The following is a 22,845-nucleotide window of genomic DNA, read 5'->3' on the forward strand; positions in this document are numbered from 1 at the left end:
ACATGCTTTATGTCAGCACATCATCATTTGTGATTCTGATGTTCTGTAAGCAGACACAAACTGGATAATATTGTTCCTCTGTGTCTGAAGGACGTGTAAACATGCAGCTGTTTGCTCCTCTACCACTAAACCAACATTATAAGACAGAACAGCGTCTGTTTGGATCAGAGATGGAGCGCCCTGTCCTGTATCTGTGTCACCAGAGCTCCTCCATCCTCCGGCTCCTTCAGGGGAGCAGCAGCAGCAGGTTCTGAGTCTGTGAAGTCAAGCTGGAGACGTGAATATGATCACAGACTGATTGATTCCTCCACCCTGGAGCAACTGAAGCAAATGTTTGACCCATTTTCCAAAAGCTGCACATGCTCAGAACATTTCCACAACGGAGTAATATCTGTAAGAGAAGAAGTTTTACCGTATTTTAAGACTTTTTGACATTTATACAACTGTGGAAACAGATAATATACTCCTGAATCTTTGAACTTGCGTTATGTAAATGTTGTTTCTGGCTGACTTTAAACCCTGCGTTGTTCTCAGGACTTGTACTCCAGCAGCAGGATGTGTTTCTGCTTCCTCTGCTGCTAAACTAGCGTGAGCACAGCCTGGCCGTGTTCCAGCTTTCTGAGTGACCGCTGAGAAGAAACGCTGGCCTTGACTGTGTCTAATCAGGCCTCATGGCCAAAGTGGAGATCACAGGGGAAGAGCAATAATTTGAGATGTTTAATGGTCCCCTGTAGCTCGCGGATGTAAATTGAATTTATTTACTTCACGGTGGCATTGTGCGAATCGGCTTTGATGTGGGGTGGCTGGGCTGGGATCAAACTTCATCTCTAATCTCATTTGCTCCTTCAGAGAATTTATTTCTGCTGACCATTGGCCTCGTATTACTGCGAGGAGCTGACAGACTGTGCACAGATTAATGTGTCATAAAGCTCTGTTTCTGGGACCGCTGTGCCACTGAGTCTGTGTGCAAAGAAACTGAGAGGTTTTTAAAGTGGATCAAGCTTCATTTTTTATAAATAATAAAGAGTTTGATTAATTACTGAGACACAGACTGATACAAAATCTACAAGAACGACATGATTCAGGGATGCAATAGCATTAAGACTTAAAAGCTCTCAGGTCCCTGCTTCCATCAAATGGTCCAGTTTGGATAGGTACAGTTTGTTATGGGTCAGATCGGTAAAGCTGGATCCTGTTTGTGCTTTTAGAGCCAACCGTGCTCTTTTTAGTAGGCGGTGCGTAAGCCTGATGCCAATAGCCACGTCATTTACGTAATAGTGTGATGGCGTAGCAGCACGACATGGAGTACCCCACTAATAAATCCGATGAAGAAGAAAAACACGACAATGGAACACTGTTTTGTGGCACCATTTTCCAAACACCATTTTGACTGGTTTTAGTCAAAGGACATGCCACAAAATGCGTGCCTTACCAAGACGAACTGAACTGAAATGCTTGATGAAAATGGGGCTAAAGACATCCAAAGCAGGTGAAACCTACATGGCTGCACTCAGAAATTCTGAAATGCTTAATTTAGACTCAACCTTACCATAAACATGTCTTAAGAGGAGTAGGACACAACCCTAAACATGCCAGATTTAACACCAAAACTGTATTTTACTTGGTATGAGCTGAGACATAAACCTCAGAAAACTTCTTTAAAACTGAACTGGAAACCAGGCTTTGATTTAAGTGATATTTTTTACTATTTTTGCTCCTGTGTTTTTCTAGAGATCCTACATGTAACCATGGCTGCATTGTTTACATGTGAAATCAGCTGTCACCAGCCTCTAGCATGTCAATGCTAACTGGTGCAAGGCCAGATGATTCCCTACAAGATGAAGAGAAGGAGGTGAGGACGACGTGCTGCTTGTCAGGTGTGAGCTAAGAAGTGATGACATAGACCTGTCCTTCCACCCATCGTTATTGGGAACGTAAGATCTACCTCCAATTACATGGACAAGCTAGCTGTGCTAGCTACAGAGGGAATACCAGAGGGCAGAGTAGCATCATGCTATTCACAGACATGGCTAATGGAGCTAACATCAGACACCAATGCCACATTGGAAGAGCTTCACCTGCTGTGAGCAGACAGGATCCAGGAGACAGAGACTGAACAGACTGCTGAAGAAGCTCAGTCCTGGACCCTGTGGAGGTGGAGACTGGCTGGGCTGGAGAGTGGTGGACAAGCTGTCAGCATCTATTTTCTTATGGACCTTTTTGCACTTTCTGTGCACTTTCTAACTTTTGTTTTCTTGATTGCTGCTTTGACTCCTCCTGAATTTTCTATTTCCATACTAAATCTTACAGGATTGCAAACAGTAATTTCCTTGTGAATATGTAAGCCAGGGACAAACATTGGAGTCCATTTACTTCACGTGGCACAAGTAGCCACTTTCAGAACCCTTCTCCTTTTAGGTCTCTGCAGGACTCTTCATTATATATCATATTATGAATTGAGAGGATAGCCTTCTGATTTTCCACATGGACCAATCTATCCCTGCTCTTTTGTGTACTCAGTCTTCAGCCTGAAAAAAAATCTCATATGTTGCTTCCTGGGCTCATTTGTAAATTTCTCTCTCAAGTCTTTGGGAATATGTTGGGCTCTATCTAAAGCCTGCAATTTCTTTATCCAAGCTTGATCCAATTGTCTTTCTGAGAGCAAAATGCCTTTGTGTGATCTTTTTGACTTGTTTGAACCATAACGTGGATCCTGCTGTACCCCTGTGGAATAATTTCTCTGTTCAACATCTGATATCACAACAACTGCACTAATACTTTGTTCCAGACTCAGTTTGAAAGTGAAAACGCTGTCCTCTTATGCTGTTTTAACTTCCTTCCAGACACTTTCTGCATTGTCCTAATTTCCCTGTGATCCAGAGGGAGCACTGTCTGCGTCTTGACAGCGAGCGAGCAGAGAAAAACAAAGAGAAAGATGGAGAAGAAGTACAGTCGGATCCGCTGGGGCTGCACCCCTCCTCTTGTCATCCTCAAGAGGCCATCAGCTATGATAAATAGCCGGCAGAAAAGAGAGGATGAAGGCGCAGAAACACCCACATGAAGATGGTACATAACTCAGAGATGATGCAGAAATCAGGACGAAAAGCAAAGAAGGAGGGAAGAAACAAATTGCTGGCAGCCTGCGCTCTCTAATCTATGTTGCAGTGAAAACACAGCTCTCTTCTTTATTCCCTCACTCCCGGAGAGTCAATGAGCCAGAGAGGGGGGCTTCTGACACACTGCACACCCCCTACACCCACCCTCCACCCCTGCAATCCATTTTATTTCTGCTTTATTGCAGCAGCAGTGTCTGAGCGCGGTGGGGGCCCGTGGCTGCGGGAGGTGGGCATGTTGTTATAGCAAGATCACCCTGCCGTTTCTCTTTCAATTAGCCTAACATGGGACGGAGTAATGGACCGCCCACCCCGAGCTAAATCACCCAGGAACAGCCAGAGCCCTCCTCCTCTGATGGCCAGCTGCTCCTCGGGGGCAGCAAGAGGACATACGGGGGTTGTAATGACAGGGACCATGAAGGAGCTCATGAGGTGAACCAGCAGCAGATGATGCTAATGCTGCAGCTACAGACTGTCCAGACCTCCAGCACCGAGTTTCTGGAACAGTGGAGCTGGAAACCTGGAAGGTGCTGCAGGAGGGGGCTTTAGATCCCTCGAAAAGCTTCTGCAAATTTTCCCTGAGAGTTTATAACTGCACGGAATAAATTAAAAGCTAGAATTATCTAAAGAAGGTTATACTGAAGACTAAAAAAAGTGTGTCTTATAAAGCACATCTTGGAATTATTCTGTCTTTTTGCAATGTAATCTTTGAGTTGCAAACTGTCAGACAGCAAAATAAAGGGTAAAGAATGAAGAAACAGTGTTTTAGTTCAAGGAATTTGTGAGCTAATTTTAATATTTGCAGGGTTTTTTGCTTTTGTCTTTTGAGCCATCGACTCAGGCCTTGTTTACACAACAACGTTTCATCTTGAAACATTAAAATGCAGTGAAAAAATCTGCGTTTCCACAGAAACTCTGATGGACTAAAAACGCTGTAGTAAGCATGCAAGGCCTGTAGTCGGCGCTATAACTGTCTCGTCTAGAAGCCAGATCTCCACCGATGTAGAGTCGAGCCAATCATTTGGTGTATTAGGGAATACCAAGTTAGAAAGTGGAGCAACAGATGCTCATTTTGTGGAAAGACAGTCAGCAGATTCAGCAGCACAAGCACAACATGGTAGTTTGCAATAATCGCAACAACTACTGTTGTCCCGCTGTATCTTGCGCAAAGCGGAGTGTGATGTCAGCGTTTCCACTGAAAACGCCGGCTTACTGTTTACACGTCAACGGTGTTGGCGAAGTTTCAGAAAAATCCCACTCTGGAGGCCGTTTTGACAAATTTGCGTTTTAGGTCGGCTGAAACGCAGATTTCCGTGTAAATGCGGGGCTGAAACACAACAGAAGTTTTGCATTTCATCCCAAACCATTGTTGTGTAATCGGCCCCTCAGCTTTGCATGTAATTTTCTTGCTAAATGTTTGCAGCTCTTTTAGTCACGGACAGGTCATAATAACTTCAATGTGTATGTTAATTTAATGATGGTGAAAGCACAGAGAAGCTGCTGAATTCTACACATTTCCTGGCTGTTGCAGGTCATATTTTGTAATGTCTGTAAAAATGTTGCACGCAGAAATGGAAGTGAAATTTGCTCAAATGGCAGCTGAAAGTAATTCCTGACTGCTGATAGAAAGCAAATTGTGTCTGTGAGGGAGGACAGTCTGCAAAGAGGGAAAGAGATTAGAGCATTTTGGCCTCTCTTATTAGAAACATTTCATTAATAACTGTATCACGACGAGTGCCACTTCAGCGCAGCAGGAGAGGGGATTCAGCAGCAAATTAAAAGCTGCTGGAAAAGTCACTTTACATGACGCTCAGAGCAGCACGGGACAAAAGAGCGGTGACGATAACACTGCTCAGATTTTTCACACCTCTTCTTCTGACCAACCTGCTGCTGCCTGAATTTGTGAAGCCTGCTTTTCACAGCTTAGCACTTGGTGTGCAGTCAGTTTTAGAGATGCTCTTTAGAAACAGCTGCCTGGAAACGACACGTGAAAGCTTTGTGAGTGAAGCCCAACATGGCTGCACTGAAACACACAAAACTGACAGTTTTAACCTCTTTAAAGCTGTGTGGCGCAGAAATACAGATGATAAATCTGCAGGAGCAACACACAGCTAACACCTCTCAGAGTTCTCATTTTTTAATGGATGTTTTCTACAGAAAAATAACCATAGTAAACTTTGCAAGAAATAACTTTTAAAGGTAGCTGTGATCAGACTGTGGTTGTCGGAGTGACACAACGAGAGCTTAGCTTAATGTTAGATCATCATCTGTAACATCTATTATCCATAAAACTCAGTCGGGGCTGTATAAAAGTTATATTGCTTTAGTCGGATGGAGATGCGATGACTGTCGACAATCAGCTCCTTTAAAAATTAGAATTAGAAAGAAAGAAAGCGTATGTTCGCTCATGATGCACGTCCAAATCATTTTAGGGCCTCAAACAAGGACAGACTTCTAGACTAGAGAGTCCAGAATTTTTTCACTGGGGTGGCTTTACTGACTCCTCCAGAGGTTAGAGGTGGCTCCAAAAGGATGATACATTGACACGCCTCTAGTGTAACCACGTGTCCTGCTTTGCAAGGGACTGCACATCATTTTAATCACTTTTCCCACATCCCACAAAATGGGAAAATGTCTTGCTCTTGCTCTTGAAAGTGCGACAATCTCTTTTCTGTAAACATGACTTTAACGCTTGAAATACACAGAATAGGTCTGCAGTGCGTCTGCGTTTGTCAACTCACACCAGCTGCGTGTTCAGTCCGAAAAGCTGTATGACTGACAGACACCAGGAGTCACAGACTGAGAAGTTCACGCGCTTCCCACTTCATTGAGAAGTCTCTCTTCATTCATGTTGAGCTGTAAAACCTCAAACCTGTTGACTCCTGGTCCGGCTCCCCTCATTATGTCCGTTTATCATTGTTGTCAAAATAAATACAAAATGATATTGACACGCTCTGTTTTATTTTGAAAGTCACTGGGTGTTTTCAGGTAGTTTCTTGTCACAAATTCCAGTCCAGCTCAATCTTCCCTTCGTTGAATTTATGCATCACAGCTCCACATCTGTCAAAAATAGGATGGCTGTGTTTTACCTGCAACACGATCAAAAATTATGGTGATTTTGTCTTGTTTTGTTTTGCAAAGCAATCAGACCATTTATGGTGGAGTTATATACACATATGGTGAAAACAGCCCTATCTCACAATGATAAAGAATCCTTTAGAAAAGTCCTGGATCCAGACGGTGATCCAGATCACCTCTAAATTTTAATCACTTCTTCCTTATACCATTTTAAACATTTCCTGAAAATTTCATCAAGATCAGTTTGTAACTTTTTGAGTTATGACGTTCACAGACAAACAGACAAACTCTCCCAAAAACATGACCCCCTCGGTGGAGTTTAAAATCACAGGATTGAAAGATCAGAATATTACTACACAAAATGTTGAGTTATGGTGAGATACTTCAATACATTAATTTTGTCTTTACATCTCCAGTTTTAGTCCTTTGAAAATATCACAAGGATGCATGGAGATGGGGGAATGCATTCTTTGCTGAGGACGTGCACATTTTTATTCTGGTGCATTTGTAAATGTAAGAAAAAAATTGTATCAACATAAATATATTTTCAGAGAATATAAAAACATATTACGTCATAGAGTTAAGCTCATGATCATACACAGGAATTTGAGAAAAACAGTTGTTTCTTTCCTCTATTTTTTTTAAAGGACTGTAAAGAAATTAGAATATCTGTTTTTACATTTTATCTCAGCAACATCCTAAAAGACTTTAATTTACTTTCATACAACAGTGAAGGTAAAAGTTGCGATGCTCCAGTTTCCATCCTGTGTCTCTTAAATAAAGTTTCCTCCTCCAGTTTACAGCGTGCAGTCCTGACAGCTCTGCAGATGTTCTTTATTTATAGCAGAGTGAAATTTCCTTTTGCTAACAGAGACAAATGGTCTATTAGCAGTCTTGCATTTTACATGGACTGATGAAAAATAGATACATCTTCCTGCACGCCTGGACATCAATAAAGAAGCTGACAGAGAGGATTCATTTACGCCTCGCTCATCACAGCTCGGGGAGAATAATCGGGCGTGACAGGCGGGTGCAGGATGGGACGCTGTGGGTGGGAAATATCCTTCAGTGATGAAATTCAATTTCACACAATGTCACAACCTCGGTCGAGTGGGAGGGTTTAGTCTGCACCCAGCTCTGGACTAAATAAAGCTGCATGAAGGTAAACTTTCTGAGACAACACAGGTGTGAAATTAACCAAATGAGATCAGGGAGCAGAACTCCTACACGCACCTCAGAGGACGGTTTGAGCTAATATTAGTGTTTACTTAAAGAGTAAGAAGAAGCACATCGTTTCTGTGCTGCAGCTGCTCGTCTGAGGACAATGAGGCACATTAAAAGGAAGAAAACCTCCAATTAATCAGGTTTAATGTAGAAATAAAGCATGTAGAATGTGAAAAATTCATACAAAACCAATTTAACAGGGACACCCGCTTTTAAAACAGGATGTTTTCAGGAAACTTCAAATGAATATCTGACTACAGAGTGAAAATCAACTTGTTCTGGTGCCAGTTTTTAGGTGAACATGTTTTTCCAGCCTCCTCTGTGTGAAAGCCATGTTGTGCAGGTGTTTGAAGAGATATCTTGTGAATAACAGAAACATCATGGCTGCCGTCACCTCGCCTCACTGTTCCAAACTCATTAATTAAAGATTAGAAAGATTTCCACTTCAAACACACTCTTAATGACACAGCTGCTGGTCTGCAAAAAAGAAGAGTGTGTGTGTTGTTGTCCTATCTGCTTGTGTGTTCGCATGTGAAGGAAGAGGCAGTGAAACTCCAACTCCTGTAGGGTGCTAAATTTTTTCACGAGTCTGACAGATTAAAAAAAAAAAAGGTAAAGCAAAGACCGTTTCATTTAAGGTGCAAAGACACCATGGTCTACACCAGGTGCATCTCTAGTCCAGCTCCGCTCAGTCACGGCACCAGAACAGTCGGGTTTCCATTCAAGGCAATATTTCAGCTCAAAATGGACCTGGGTCCCTGCTCTGGCAGCATTTATGCTACAATCATATTTTTGCTGGATGCAGGAACTGTGAAGGGTCAATCCACCGTAGGGCAGATCAAGCAGGAAAGGAAGTCGTTTGTGGAAACTACCTAAAAACATCGAATGACTTTTAAAATAAAAAAAAACATGTCACAACCAGATTGACTACAGTGACGACATTATGAGGAGAACCAGTCCCAGAGTCAACAGGTTTTACTGCCCAACATGTTGAGTGGGAACTCCTCGGTCTGTGACTTGAGCTGTTTGGTGCCCAGCAAGGTGCCCTCTTGACACACAGCTGGTGAGAGTTGACGTGTCCAGGGGTGGATTAATGCACAGGCTCACCTAGGCTGCAGTCTGGGGGCCCCACATGTGCAGGGGCCTTAGGTTCCAGGGGCTTGATTTGTATCCTATGGGATCCCTGCCTGATTCTCTCTCAGCTCTTCAAAACAACAAGAAACATTTACTATTATCTATTCATTTTAACTATTTCTATTTTATCTATGTATTTCAATAAAAGAAAAAAAATATTATATGGACCGTTTTTTTTTTTTTTTCCGTTGCTAGGCGCTACCCCAGTAGCTGCCTGTTGCAGCAGCTCTCTCGTCTTTGTCCGTTTCTTGTAATTTTTTTTGTCTCTTTTTCGTAATCTTTGTATTTGGAGTGGATCATCACTTTGTATGGTTCATTGTCGGTCACGGACACCAAACTTTTTGTGGCTTCGGCGGTATTTTTTACTATCTTCAGGGATTAATGGATCCCTGACTGAGGGAAAATGCAATTCTCATCTCTGAAATGCTGTTAAAATGAAATTCTGTGTGTCCTGTGTGTGAGTTTTTAATCATGTAAGCCTTTTAGCTGAGGCTCACCTGAAGCCAGAAGTTGCCATGGTGATCATTGTTTACCAACTGCCATCAGAGAGCTGGTGGAGTCTGTTGATTCCCAACACATTTCCACTGAAATCAGGGTGTCAAACTGCCTGCAACTGTGACAAAACCAAAGGGCCGATAAGAAAAATGATCACACCGTAGGAATCCTGAGACCCTGAGGAAGCTGTCTGTGTTAATTTCATGTCTAAAGATGCAGAAATAGGCCCATGACAGCGATAGATAGATGAGGGAAATTTGACTGATCTCTGAGAAAACCCCTCAGGAATTAACATTGGGGTACATGGGTGCCGGAGCTGACTTTGCCTGACAGTTGGCCATTTTGTGAAAAAGTGCTCCATCCTTTTGCTTTAAAAACCACTTTGTCAGAGGCAGGACAAGACTACTTACATGTTGAGGGCTTATTTGTGTTGATACCTCAAAAAATGTGGCCAAGAGAGCAGTTTACCCAGAAGTTTCCCAGGTCTTGTTTCCCCCTCTCCCCAGTCTGTCGTTTGAATCTTCCACTCTAAGCTGAAACATTCCGTCCAATACACACCAATGTTAAATGGCTTGAAGAGCTGAAATGCATCATGACCTTTGAAGGGTCATTGTGAAGAAACTATGAATGCTAGGAAACTATGGAAACCCACTGAATGAAGCCAAAAGATAGCTGAATATTTTGAAGTTTGAATGGAGTTAGTAACTGAATTTATGACTGAATGAGGAGGGTTTGAAGCAGGCTGAAAAAATGTCCTGAAGGGAGAAAATTTTGAAAATTCCGCATTCATCTCTATGGGACCGAAATCTCGTAAAACGTTGAATATCTCGGAGAGTGTTTGTGAAAAGTTTCTGAAGAGTCATAGCCCCCTTGTCCCCACTGAAACACACGTTTTGAAGTTTGAACGGTGAAAATCGGTTGAAGTTTGCAGAAGTTTTAGCGGTCCAAAAAAGCGGGCGGAAGAAGAAGAAGAAGAAGAAGAAGAAGAAATTTTTTTGACACAGAAGAACATATGCTGTGAATGCATTACTGCATTCACAGCAACTAGTGTAGGGCTTGATGATTTCCCTCGAGCTGAGGAGGAGGAGGTGAAGACGACGTGCTGGTTCTCGGATGTGAGCTGGGAGGTGACGACGTGGACCTGTCCTTCCATCCATCGTTGTTGGGAACGTGGGATCCAGCTCCGGGGGATGGACATGCTAGCCGTGCTAACCCAGCGGCATCGTGCTGTTCACGGACGTGGCTGACGGAGCTGACATCGGACGCCGGCGACACATCGGAGGAGCTTCGCCTGCTGTGAGCAGACAGGATCCAGGAGAGACTGAACAGACTGCTGGGGAGGCTTAGTCCTGGACCCTGTGGAGGTGGAGACTGGCTGGGCTGGAGAGTGGTGGACGAGTGGTGGACGGGAAGTCGTTATCTAATTTCTTATGGACCTTTTTGCACTTTCTATACTCTTTCTTACTTTTGTTTTCTTAAATGCTGCGGTGACTCCTGAATTTCCCCTCGGGGATAAATAAAGTATTTTCTATTCTATTCTATTCTATTCTATTCTATTCTATTCTATTCTATTCTATTCTATGTTTATCATCAATTTGCTGTTATTTATGCATGATCTGTTTTTTTTTTCTCTCAATCAGAGTTTAAAAAATATGTTATTCAATGTTTTTATGTTGACTGAGTTTAATGGCAATTTACTGCAACAAAAATAAATATTTATACCGTTATCAAGAGGTCTGTCATTTACACAATGTGGTAAGTCACCTGTTGGACTTGTTTCCTCAGAGCTGGTTGCCTATTTCTGCTGCAAGATCAGGCAGCATTGCCTAGAGCTTGTGTCTGCACTGGAATAGCATGAACTATAAGAGGAGGGCCCACAAAAAGAATAGCTGAGGGGCCCTTGACTACCTAAATCCTCCTCTGGATGTACCCAGTCATCACGCAACAGAGTGGAGTCAGGCCGGAGAAGCATCTGGTGTATTTGGGCTGATAAGAGATTTCCCTTAGCCCCCTGGACAAGAAGAACCCCCTTCAGAGTCCGTTAAGGGAGAAAGGGAAGGAGAGGGATAGGTTTGGATTTATTAGTGCCAGAAAATGTGCGGCTGAGGTGTGGTCCTGTTCCCAAAACCCTGACACTACTTAAAAAAGGCAAAAGAAAGCTCTTCCTCTATTGGATCCTCTGAGACAACACCTGAGATACAAAGTTACAGTTTTGAAGTTAAAGTTAATACTACAACATTCCCACAGCCTGTCACCTATCCTCTGAAATTTATAGCTGCCTCTGAGAATGGTGACCAACATTTTGGAAAAACCAGTAATACTTAGAAATTGACCTCAAGATTTAGAAATCTTCACTTCATATTTAGAAATCCAAGCAAATGTCTTGTAATCTTTGCTAAAAATCTATAAATCTTGACTCGATATTTAGAGGTCTTTGCAAATATTTAGAATTTTTTGCAAGAGATTTATACATGTTTGCTTAAGACTTGGAAAACTTGACTAAATATTTAAAAACCTTAGCAAATATTTATAAATCTTTGCAAAAGATTAAAAATCTTTGACAAATATTTAGTCTTAGCTAAATATTAATAATGAAACCAAATGTCTACAAATGTAGCTAAATATTTAGAATAATTTAAATAACATTAAAAATTTAGATAAATCATTCAACATTTTTTTTAAATAAGCAGAAAAAGTGATTTTTTTAGAGCTAACTGTGGAGAAATGTTGTTGTTATTTGCAGTGTGTGCAACTTTACAATCAGTGCCCCGTGTGTAGGTGCACCAGCACAAAATGTATGTGCACTCAAATTTCTCCTTGCCATAAGCTCACCTTTTTATCACTCTCCATAACTTTCATATAATGTGAATGATTTTTAAACATGCATTAGATGTAGAGAAATGCCGGTCTTTAATTTAAGCACAATGATGTATAAAAAGAAAAACACAGTGTTTAAAGTGCTTCACTGAGCTGACCTTACATCATGTCTCCAAGTCTTACAAGAAGTCTCCAACTGCTGTCACACGCCCCTCAGACAGCCAACCGACCTGATGATCACTGCCCCCTCTTTATCTTGTCACAATTTTAGTATGTGTTTTAAGCATGTTGTGTTTTTTTAAGTTCCAATGTTGAAACGTTGTTGACCCACATTTGAAATCCACTATTGCTGGTCACATTTTGACCACGCTCCTGACAGTAAATGTTGTGCATTGCGTTCTATCTTTTGTTGTAGCTCAGTCAGGGAAATTATTTCATCCAGTGTCGGTCTGAAAAAATACATTTTGGGATTTTTAATGTGAGTCTTGAGGCCAGGTTCTATCTCAGACTTGGTTGTCTCCTCTGGTTATGTGTCTGAGTCTTATCCCTGAAGGACCAGGAGCTTGGCATCTTTCCAGAGACTGAGGGCCCCATGTCTTGGCTGGATGGACTCTTAGTAGTGGGGGTGGATGGAATGACAGTAGTAGGGCTGGTTGTAACAGTCGGCCTAATTTTTTCAATGAAAAAAACACAATGTTTTCACCTATCTTCATTTTCTCTCATTTTGTTGTGTTTATTTTCTTTTCTGTTTCAGGTAGGCTACCCTGGTGCTCAGGTTGCTTGCGATTTTTAAACACACATCTCACAGCAGTGAGTAAACAAGACCACAGCCAATCAGAGGTCAAGACCGACCAGAGCTCTGTCTCTCATTGGTTTAGACCACACTATGATCATACCATGAGTGTGAGTTCAGTTACAGGATTACACAGAGAGGTGCTGGGATTGAAAAGAAACCTATAAATTCACCCGGGCAGCACCAGGTGCACCAGTCTGAACTTGAAAAAATGTGGGTCGCACTCTGGAGCCCTGCAACATAGCCATACGTCCCAGCTTTTTTTTCTTTTTGCTGCACTGTTTACAGTCCAGTTAGCAACATTGGAAGTGACTACATGTTTAATTCAATTTCAGACTTTTAAACACGCTTGTAAAATAATTTTTTAGAGAAGGTCCAACTCATGTGTTTGTGGTGAGTCTCAGCTTCACTGTAAACAGCAAGTCACACAGAGGCTTCACTCTGTCTTCAAACTGATAAATGTCCTTTCAGTTTGCTGAAAAACACAATCATGATGCTATTTAGCAAAAAGTCAAAAGTCCAGCTTAGTCAGGTCTGCTATCAAGAGGAGAAGAAAACTACTTTGAAGATGTTTGTTAAATGGATACGGATCAATCATTTCTGATGCTTTCAGGAAAGTCAGGAAATCTAAACACTGATTGTCTTAGTGACTCAGCATCGAGCAGGTTTGTGTCTGTGTGAATTTTTGATCTAGCACAGATTTTTAGCTGCTCTTCATGACAATATCTGTTGATAGAGAGAAAGAAATCCACTTCAGATGGATCGAGTTCTTCCTGCTTTTGCTCTCCACACAGAGACAAAAATGTGAGGAAGAAAACAAAGCCAGGGTTTCTTCTCTAATCTGTCACTGCAGAGATCATCCTCCATGTTTTAATGACTCACGGATTAAACTAAAAGTCAAACCTATTTGTGAGTCGTTTTATCACGCTCATTTCTGATAGTATTGCAGTAATTTAATGTAGAAAAATTCAGCCCCCTCCCCTCGGTCATTAAGAAATCAATCCCGCGTCAATTACATCTCCATCATAACTAAAAGGAGAGTAGATACATGCTCGTTTTAAATTAATTTGTCAGCATGTCAATGGTTCATAATTATCTGAGGAGCAGAATGAGCCCAACCATCTGCTGCTCACACTCCGCTCTGTGTCCCAGCTATGCTCCTGTGATGTTTAAATCAGACTAAAGATTACTGATGGCTTTCTACAATCCTTTATGTAGCCTATATGCAACCCTATGGAGTATAATCCTGCCACATCCTTAAAATTAAAAACACACGAATAAGACAGCTCAGTTTATTCCTCTGGATTAATGTGTAGCTTTCTAATATTTGGATGCAGCACATACTCTGCTCACATAACAACCATTTTTCCAGTGCAAGTGTGTTTTGTATGGAAATGACTTGTAGAATTGCCTCTGCAGGTCACATATTGTGTGTCACCTCACACTGAAAACACAATAGTGTTTAATATGCAGCCTGCTTTGTGTCGTCTCCATACAGGCTCCTGATAAGTCTGAATACTGACTTTGGGATGTGGTTCCAGCAGGACCATGAATACGTGTCAAAAGTGACACACTGCAGACCAAAGTGAGCATGTTCTGAGCATGTTCAGCCATGAATACAATCACACCACTCGCTTGCTCCCTCACTCGCCTGCTGCCCGCCTGTCTGTCTGTCATTCTGCCGGCCCTGCACTCTCCTTTCTCTGCAGGAGAACAATAAGTGGCAACAGCAACTCGGTGAGATGAATCCTATCTCAGCCAGCACACACGCTCCTCCGCTGCAATCCAGAAACAGTGACTGTATTGATCAACAGTGTTTTCTTTCACTGTTTCAGACAAAAGGCCAGAGAGGGGAGGAGAGCTGCTGCCGGGATGCGAGCCGAGAAGGAGAAATACCAGGATTTTTTAGCTGTTAGTATGAAAAGTTTCAGCTTGGAGGTGTGAGAGCTTCAACTTCTCTGAGAGGAAAGAGGTTCACCTGTCGTCTGTTTCTGAACAACCGAGCATGTGTCGTCATGTGACTGTAAAGTCAGCAAACACCCACTATCCCCATTGCTTTAGAAAGTCTAATCAAATTTTCTGCAGCCATTACTAAGGATGTGAGGTCAGACTGGGGTCACAGTATGATTCATGATGATGGGTTTGTGATGGGATGTAATTATGATGTTTAAGGACATAAAGATAAGAGATGGTTCCACCACCGCATGCTGTCTGCCAATTAGGTGCAGTCACATGAAGCTAAGCCACCGATTGACTACACCCTGATTAATTGACAAAATTTAGCAGTGGATAAAAACTGTTATTTTTAGAAAGAAACACTAAGTTAAAGTGCACTCTAATATTTGCTGATTTGTGACACATCATGTCCTAAAATGCATTTTCAAACAAAATAATCACAGGTTGCATAGGATTTCATTCAATTCAGGCTGAGATGAAATCAAGGAAATAGTAGTAGCAGTATTTTTGACCAATGTTGATCAAACTGTAAATGTTTAGGAACAAATCATTGACAACAATGGCTCCTGTCTACCTTGGGTCCATCTTTCAGGTCTACACTCCTTCACTCCCACTACGCTCTGCTTGTGAAAAACGCCTGGTGCTCCCAGCCCAGCACGGCTCTAAATCTCTAGCCAGACTCTTCTCCTCTGTTGTGCCCAAATGGTGGACTGAATTACCCAACTCTATACGATCCACAGAGTCCCTTTCTACTTTTAAGAGATGTCTGAAGACTCATCTGTTCAGGGAACACTTAGGCCCTTAATCTGACCCTTCTTTACTTTGTCCTTAGGGGCAGAATGAATCAGAAGGTCACAGACCCAGCTCTTTTCAGCACTAATTACTGAATGTTGTGGAAAGTTGAAGTATATTGTTGCAGCAATTGATTGAGGTTAGTTGGCTAGATTATTCTACATTATCTAAAAAAAATTCTTACACTTAATGGCAGCACCTGCAGCCAAATTACTTGCAGCACTTTTGTGGCACTAACTAGGTTTTCGTTGCTTGGACAAAAGCATCTGCTACAAGAAACTCTGTATTTCTTGTTTGACAGTTGAAATACATATAAAACTTCTTCCCCTTTCCCACCCTGGTCAGTTTTCTGTCTCCATCAAGCTTAGATCCTCTGGGAGCCTGATGGTTCTGCACAGGATCTCAGCTGTTCCTAGGTGTACACACTTCTGGACGGAGATCTCAGATGTTGTTCCTGGTATCTGCTGGAGCCATCCACCCAGCTTTGGTGTTCCAGACCCCACTGTCCAATCACTACTGGCACCACTGTTGCCCTCACACCCCACATCTTCCTTAGCTCTTCTTTCAGCCCTTGGTATTTTCCCAGCTTCTCGTGTTTTTTTTCTGACGTTGCTATCACTTGGTATTGCTTCATCACTACCACTGTCCTCTGATGTTCATCTACACCCACTATGTCAGGGTGATTGCCTTTTACCATCTTGTCGGTCTGGATCTGGGAGTCCCACATGACCTTGGCACAATTGTTCTTCACAACCTTAGGGGGCTTCTTCCATCTGGATCCTGGGACCTCATACTCAGCAAAATGTTCCTGTAAACCACGCCAGCCACCTGGTTATGCTGTTCCATGTATGGCTTGGCTGCCAGTATCTAACACCCTGGCAGTGATGTGCTGCACCATCTCAGGGGCTTCTCTACACAGTCTGCATCTTGGGTCCTACCTGGTGTGGTACACCCCAGCCTCTGTTGATCTCATGCTGAGGACTTGTTCTTGTGCAGCCATGGTTAGCGCCTCTGTGCTGTCTTTCAGTCCAGCCTTTTCCAAAAAGTCAGCCACTTCTTCAATTTGTTGATGGTACATGCCATGCAGCGGCTTGCGTTTGTCTCCGGTTCCTCCTCCATACTGGGCTTCTGTTCCCCGGGGTATATGCTGAACCTGTGGCTGCCTACCTGTCAACTGAGCGGTCCTAGTGCCCATAGTGTACAGCTGGCCAGTGTGTGGCAGGCAGCCACACACACAATGCATGTCACAAGGAGAGAAGGGAGGGACAGAGAGAAGTCGCAAAAAAGTCGCTAGATTTGTCGCTGGTCGCTTGTCTCTCATTTTCTTGCTAGGGGGTCCACAAAGTCGCTAAAAACTGCGACAAAATTGCTAAGTTGGCAACACTGTATCTGGTCCCAATGACATTTCAATGTCATTGCTGTAGATCTCGGTGAGGTGGATCAGGGGGCTGCTGTCATGCTTACTCTTGTCGTACAGCTTGATGTCACCCATGTAAAGGAGGTGGCTGATGGTTCAAAATCTATATCCATAGCCACTCTTGGTGATGATCTCAGTGAGGGGGTTCAGGCCTATTCAGAACAACAGTGTGGACAGAGCATCTCCTTGATATTTACCGCATTAGATGCCCACTTGTGCCACTTGTGCCACTTGGCTATGAGTTGGCTTTCAGTGTTGTCTTCCATAGTCCCATTGAGGAAGGTTTGTAGTACCCAGTTAACATTATACTGCTTCAGGCACTCCAGTATCCCTGTGTGTGTGGCATTAAGTCATAGGATTTCTTGTAGTCAATCCAGGCAGTGCAGGTTGATGTTTCTGGATTTGGAATCCCTAGATATTGCCCTGTCAGTAACTGGTGCTTGGCTCCTCTGGTGACATTGCCAGTTTCCTTCTGTGCTCTACTCCTGGATCGATCCACATGCCCACTTATCTTAGAATCTTTGACACCTGGTAGGAGCTTCTATGTGCTTCTATAAGGCAGGTCATAGGCCGGTAGTTAGATGGTGTCGCTCCCAAGAGCACTTAATGATGAGGACTGTCCAGTATTGGAAGAGCCACTCTGGGTGTATATGTATATTAGGGCTGTCGACATTGACGCGATAATAACGTGCTAACTCAAGTTTCTACTAATGCCACTAACATAACTTTGTGGTTGACAAGCAGAGATGAGTAAAGACGGTATTTTGAATGGGAAATTCAGCTCCAAAGCACTGCCAGATGGCACATTGGCCATCCAGACTATGCCATGGTCAAGCAGGATTCCCCCCACTGCATTGTTCCCCAGCTGGAGAGTACGGCTAGTGTTTCCCACTACTCCAATATGAACTATTAGCAGGTATCACAGACACCCATGGCTCGCCTACGTCATCATGAAGTGGCTGTTTACACGAAGAGCAATCTCATCAGAGTCAGCACAATGAGACACAGAGAGCACTGCTGCAGCTTTAGAGACTTTTCAACTAGTCATTTTAGTCAGACACAGCCCTCTAACACCCCAATATTTTTTAAATGACTGTCGAGAGATGCGCTTGCAGTGATCATACGTCATGGATCATACCCACTGTCTATGTGCCTGTGCTAGTGCTGAAGCCCATCTCTCTGAAGCGTGCCGGATCAGAGAAGTGCAGTGTGCTTAAGCAAAGTACGATTTGCTAGTGTGACCGTGTCCTCAAATACCACTGGCTGGCCAAGCATACAGGGGCTGTAGGGAGTTACATTATGTGAGATAATGTTTTCTGAGTGTGAAGTGTATCCAGGTAACTATCTGTTTTTCCTGAACAAAAGCACCCCTGTTGGACAATGCGTCTGTTGTTGTGATGCATGAGCTCCATCAGTTTGTGTTGAGCTTCCTAAAAAAACAGATAGTTTAAAAACTTGGAAATTATACCTCTAAATTATATTTGGAAACGATTTATAAAAATGAGCCATCAATTTGAGATTAATCGCAAATTAACTATGAACAATCATACGATTAATCAGATTACATATTTTAATCAACTGACAGCCCTAATATATATCAATCGTGACATCAATCTTATATATTACCAGTTTGACTTATATCTCATCTTAATGATTTAAAATCAAAAAAATAAAATCTTTTCACTTTCAAAACATCTTTTTCTTTAGACAACCCTCAACAACAAAGCTGCACAACTGTAAGTCTCTATTGATTCAATAGAAATCTGTGTGTGTGTGTGTGTGTGTGTGTGTGTGTGTGTGTGTGTGTGTGTGTGTGTGTGTGTGTGTGTGTGTGTGTGTGTGTGTGTGTGTGTGTGTGTAAGAGAGAAAGACTGTGTTTTTCTTGCTGATCCAGCCTCTAGCAGGGCTGTGTAGAGAACAGAGTCTCAGAGGAGGAGGAAATGTAATAAAGCAAAGAAAGAGAGAGGGAGAGATGGAGGGAAGGAGAGGACTGGTTGTTTGTTTTGAGGATGAGAGGATTGACTTGTTTGGTCCTGATTCTCTCTTTTAAAATCAATCTCCTCCTGCAAACACAAAGACAAAAACACTGACAAAGAGCAGAGACACACTTTGTCTCTGGCTTTGTTTGAACAACACATCCACACATTTATCTGCACTGTCTTTTTATTAAAGATGTGACCTGCTTCAGACTCGCTTGCTCTCTCTGCTGCTGCAAGACTGGAGGATTTATTTACCTCAGCAGCGCAGAAACTGTCTCAACCTGAGGATCTGATTGGTCCAATGAGTTATCCCACTGTCAGGACTGAGGAGCACATCTAATGAAGAAGCTGATCCGTACAGAAGATGGCAATAGACTCAGTTAAGGGATGTGATCCTGTACTTTGTGTCACCTCATCATTACTCATTTTAGGCGGGATTCGTTGGGATTGGTGCAGATTTACATGCCTGGTTCTGAGAAGCTAAAAAAAAATGCATGTTGAAATGTTTTGAAATGATGACAAGCTGAGACAATCTGTCCAATTCTGACATCACATATTTTCATCTTGGTGTAAAGATGCCAAACTCGTGCAAAAATTGAATTTAAACGCTGCAAAATTTTCATGGAATAAGGATTTTGCATCATGTGTGCAGCATCATAGCTCCATGTAGGTGCTGTGTTTGGAAATGTTAAAGTGAATTTAAACATCTGGCAGATTTACAAGATGGCAATTGGATGGAAAAGGATGCAGCAGCTCATGACTCTTCCTGTTGCTGCTTTAATGCACAATTTACACATGCAGTCAAAGCATTCATAACCAAGAGTTTAATGGTCTCTTTATGAGCCAAAGACTCTGTTATTTTCACAACAATTAAATGGATTTTGGATCAATATTCCAACAAATGTGTTGTGAAATCTCAAAGAGGTTTTGTCTCAGGATGAGTAAAAAGCACACTCTGAGCGCACACTTTCCTCACTCAGCTATCAAAGCTTCATTTAGTCCTTCTCTTTTTAGCCAGCGGTGGTCAGAGGCGTGCAAACAGCACAGATTGCTTTTAAGCAGCAGGTAATGATGTTGGTGCCACTTTTTTATCAGGGGAGAAGTTTTTTCAGGAGCCATTTGCGCTTTGGAGAGCCATCAATAGAAAGCAGGATAAATGAAGGGAATCAAAGATAGTCGAGGAAGAATCTCTGCACGCTTTAGAGGAGGAAATCTGACCAGCAGGACCACAGCTGACCCCGTCCGCTGGGAGGCTTTAAAAACACCATCTCAGTTTAGGAGAAAGGCATCATGGATTTTTCTCTGCAGAGAAACAAAGACGGCTGCAGAAAATGACTTCAGCTCACTCCTTTGTCATTACCAGGCTGCGAAGGAACGTCTCTCCAAAGTCCCTGTCTCTGGTGTGGAGTAATTGATGAGTGGAAGAGCTACAAAGACAATTTATTAGTTTAATAATGTGACTGATTGGTGGAGCAAGCTATTTTCTGTCTGACAGCATCAACACATTTTGTTAAAAGGGAAAAAAAGACACTCGACTACACGCCGTTTGCACACGCTTAGAAAACAAGGCAGGTTCAAAACCATCAATTTGGTCTGTTAGTCCAACAAAACACACACATAGGCGGATTTTAAGCCTCTTTTTACATGAACGTATCTCCAATAGGCTCCAACACCACAAACACAGACCTGAAGTTCAAGTTCAGGGACTGAATCAGACAGCCAGTAGCTCCCACCTGTCACTCAATGAGGCCCCGCCCCCTTATCCTCCCTTTATCCCTTAATTCGCTGTAACCAGGTTAGTTGTTTTTGACTTCAGATGTGCAGTTGGACATTTTAACATGGAGCTCTACGGGGACTAACTCATCATGGAGACTCTAGTGGACACTAAGAGAACTGCACTTCGTAGGACTACTTTATTTCTCATCCTGTAGGTGGTCACTTGTTGACAGATGAGTTATATGGTTTCACTTTTATGAGGCAGGTATGTTGGGGAGCCTCCCAGCATGCACTGGGGTGAATACATAAAGGTTCTAACTCGGACTCTTTGAGCATTTTCTTGCAGCTGCTGTTACCCTCTTCTGCATCCTCTGCACACTGTTTCCTTTCTTCACAGCTTCCCGTAGATCACTTTTCTATGGCTTAATGTAATTAAACCATGAGTGATGCCCCGCTCTAGATCATGTGTTGCTGTTTTATTTAATATATATTCAATGACTTAAAATTAGATGGAGTCCATTTGTTGAACTAATTCCAATTTAAAGTGATGAATTGTTTTAATTTATGCAAATACAGGCTGTAATAATGATGCAAGAACAACTCATACATTACACTGATGGCACTCTACATACAGGCTGTGAACTAACAGGAGGCTGAAGCTGAGTGGATGGGTTCATCTGGGTCCAGACTTTAATACTTTATAGTGCACATGCATACTCATCTGATGTGTGCACGTTTAGGAGGAAGCAGAATGTCCAAAGATTTATGACAAGTGGAATCAAACATTAAGAGCTCCCCCTGGTGACTGTCTGTAGTATACGTATAAAACATGGACGTAGTCTCCCTGACGTCACCCGTCTGTTTCTGAAATGGAAATAGAAGCACATCGGCTATAGCGGCCATATTGGCAGTGACAGGGCTTTGTGTACGGCTACAGGGCGCTTGTCAGTCACGTGACCCTGAGCTGTGTCTCTCATTGGATGAGCTCGCAATCTTAATATTCTCTGAACTACCAAGTTAGGAAAAATTCACCCCCCCCTACAGTGGGTGCTGATAGTAACATTATCACTCAGACAGGAGACGTTTTTTGAACCAGGCTGTAAAAAGGTTCATTTCTGCTTTGAAAACTGCTTTTTTAGCTTGGTGTGTTTGTGACTTCCAGTACTTCTGGAGCTAGCCTCAAGCAGACACTCGAGAAACAGCAGATTTTAGCACTTCCGCATTGTATCATATTCTTAGACTGGAGGTTGCTGCTTGGTCAAAAGCCCCGCCTCCCCCAAATCAACAGACAGATTAGTAAAATCCATCAAACACTGTTTTGTTCCTCAAAGTTGGTTCCTATTATGCTACTTTAAGTCACAGTATTTGTGGTTGCAACATGTTTGCTTTGATTTGTTACTTGATTTTATAAAAAGAGGGGATGTGACAGCTGTGCTGACCAGAGAGGTTCCTGCAGCGCTGTGTGCTCTGGATTATCAGAGTAGAGGAGGAACATTTAGGTGAAACATGACAAACACAAGAGTCACTAAACTTTACAGAACCAGGATTATCTGCTTCAAACCCACACCAGAATCTGTTCTGCTGTGGGCTGGACCCACCTGAGGGAGACAACACCATTTAGAGACATGGTAAAGCTGTTTCTTGGAATTCTAAAGGGGTGCGCTCTGGATCAGAAAATATTGCTGGCAAAGGGTATAAGAGCTCATCTTGTAGGGTATTTTGGTTTCACTTTTGTACGACAGTAGGAAGTTGGGACACATGTTCCATCTTTATATGTAATCAGCAGTCCCAGTTGAGTGGCTCCTTAATGCAACCTTCATGCTTTGTACAGACAGTTCTGCAGCAACTAAAAATGCATCATATTTCAAACACTAAGCCTTAGTTTCCTTTTCTGTTTACCTCCATTTCCTCTTATACTCACCCTTGAAATCACACATTTACAGGATTTCATCCCTTATACTCTTGTATGGATCTTTCCTCAATAACAAGCTTTAGGTAGAACATACACACATCAGCACAGGTGTTTTATCAGCTGCCAGCAGGGGATCTAGGCTCATCAAACAGAGCATCAGTACAGTGTTTAATCAAAGCTCCCTATCACCTTTAACTCTCATGTGGATATTGTCTGTTTGAATTGAATGCTGTATTTCATTTCACAAAAAATTTAGCACTTTGCAACACGGAGTTCTGCAGCTTTTTATTGCATCAACAGAGCATTTTTTGTAATTAATTTCCTGGGAACAAGAGTACTGAGGATAACAAGCCCTTTTCTTTTCCATCCTACTCCTGTTTGTTGTTGTCCTCACATCTGTAAACCTACCTGGTGATTAA

General features: G+C 42.4%; 1 protein-coding gene across 2 annotated transcripts in view; it reads right to left on the reverse strand.

The window, feature by feature from the left end:
• Window positions 1-22,845, reverse strand: part of LOC141797635 (seizure protein 6 homolog) — a 213,183-nt gene that overhangs the window by 46,835 nt on the left and 143,503 nt on the right. The window lies entirely within an intron of this gene.

This window comes from Halichoeres trimaculatus, unplaced genomic scaffold, assembly GCF_033239565.1.
Source record: "Halichoeres trimaculatus isolate MK-OKI-2021-1 unplaced genomic scaffold, fHalTri1.1 fHalTri1_scaffold_9, whole genome shotgun sequence".
Classification (NCBI taxonomy): domain Eukaryota; kingdom Metazoa; phylum Chordata; class Actinopteri; order Labriformes; family Labridae; genus Halichoeres; species Halichoeres trimaculatus.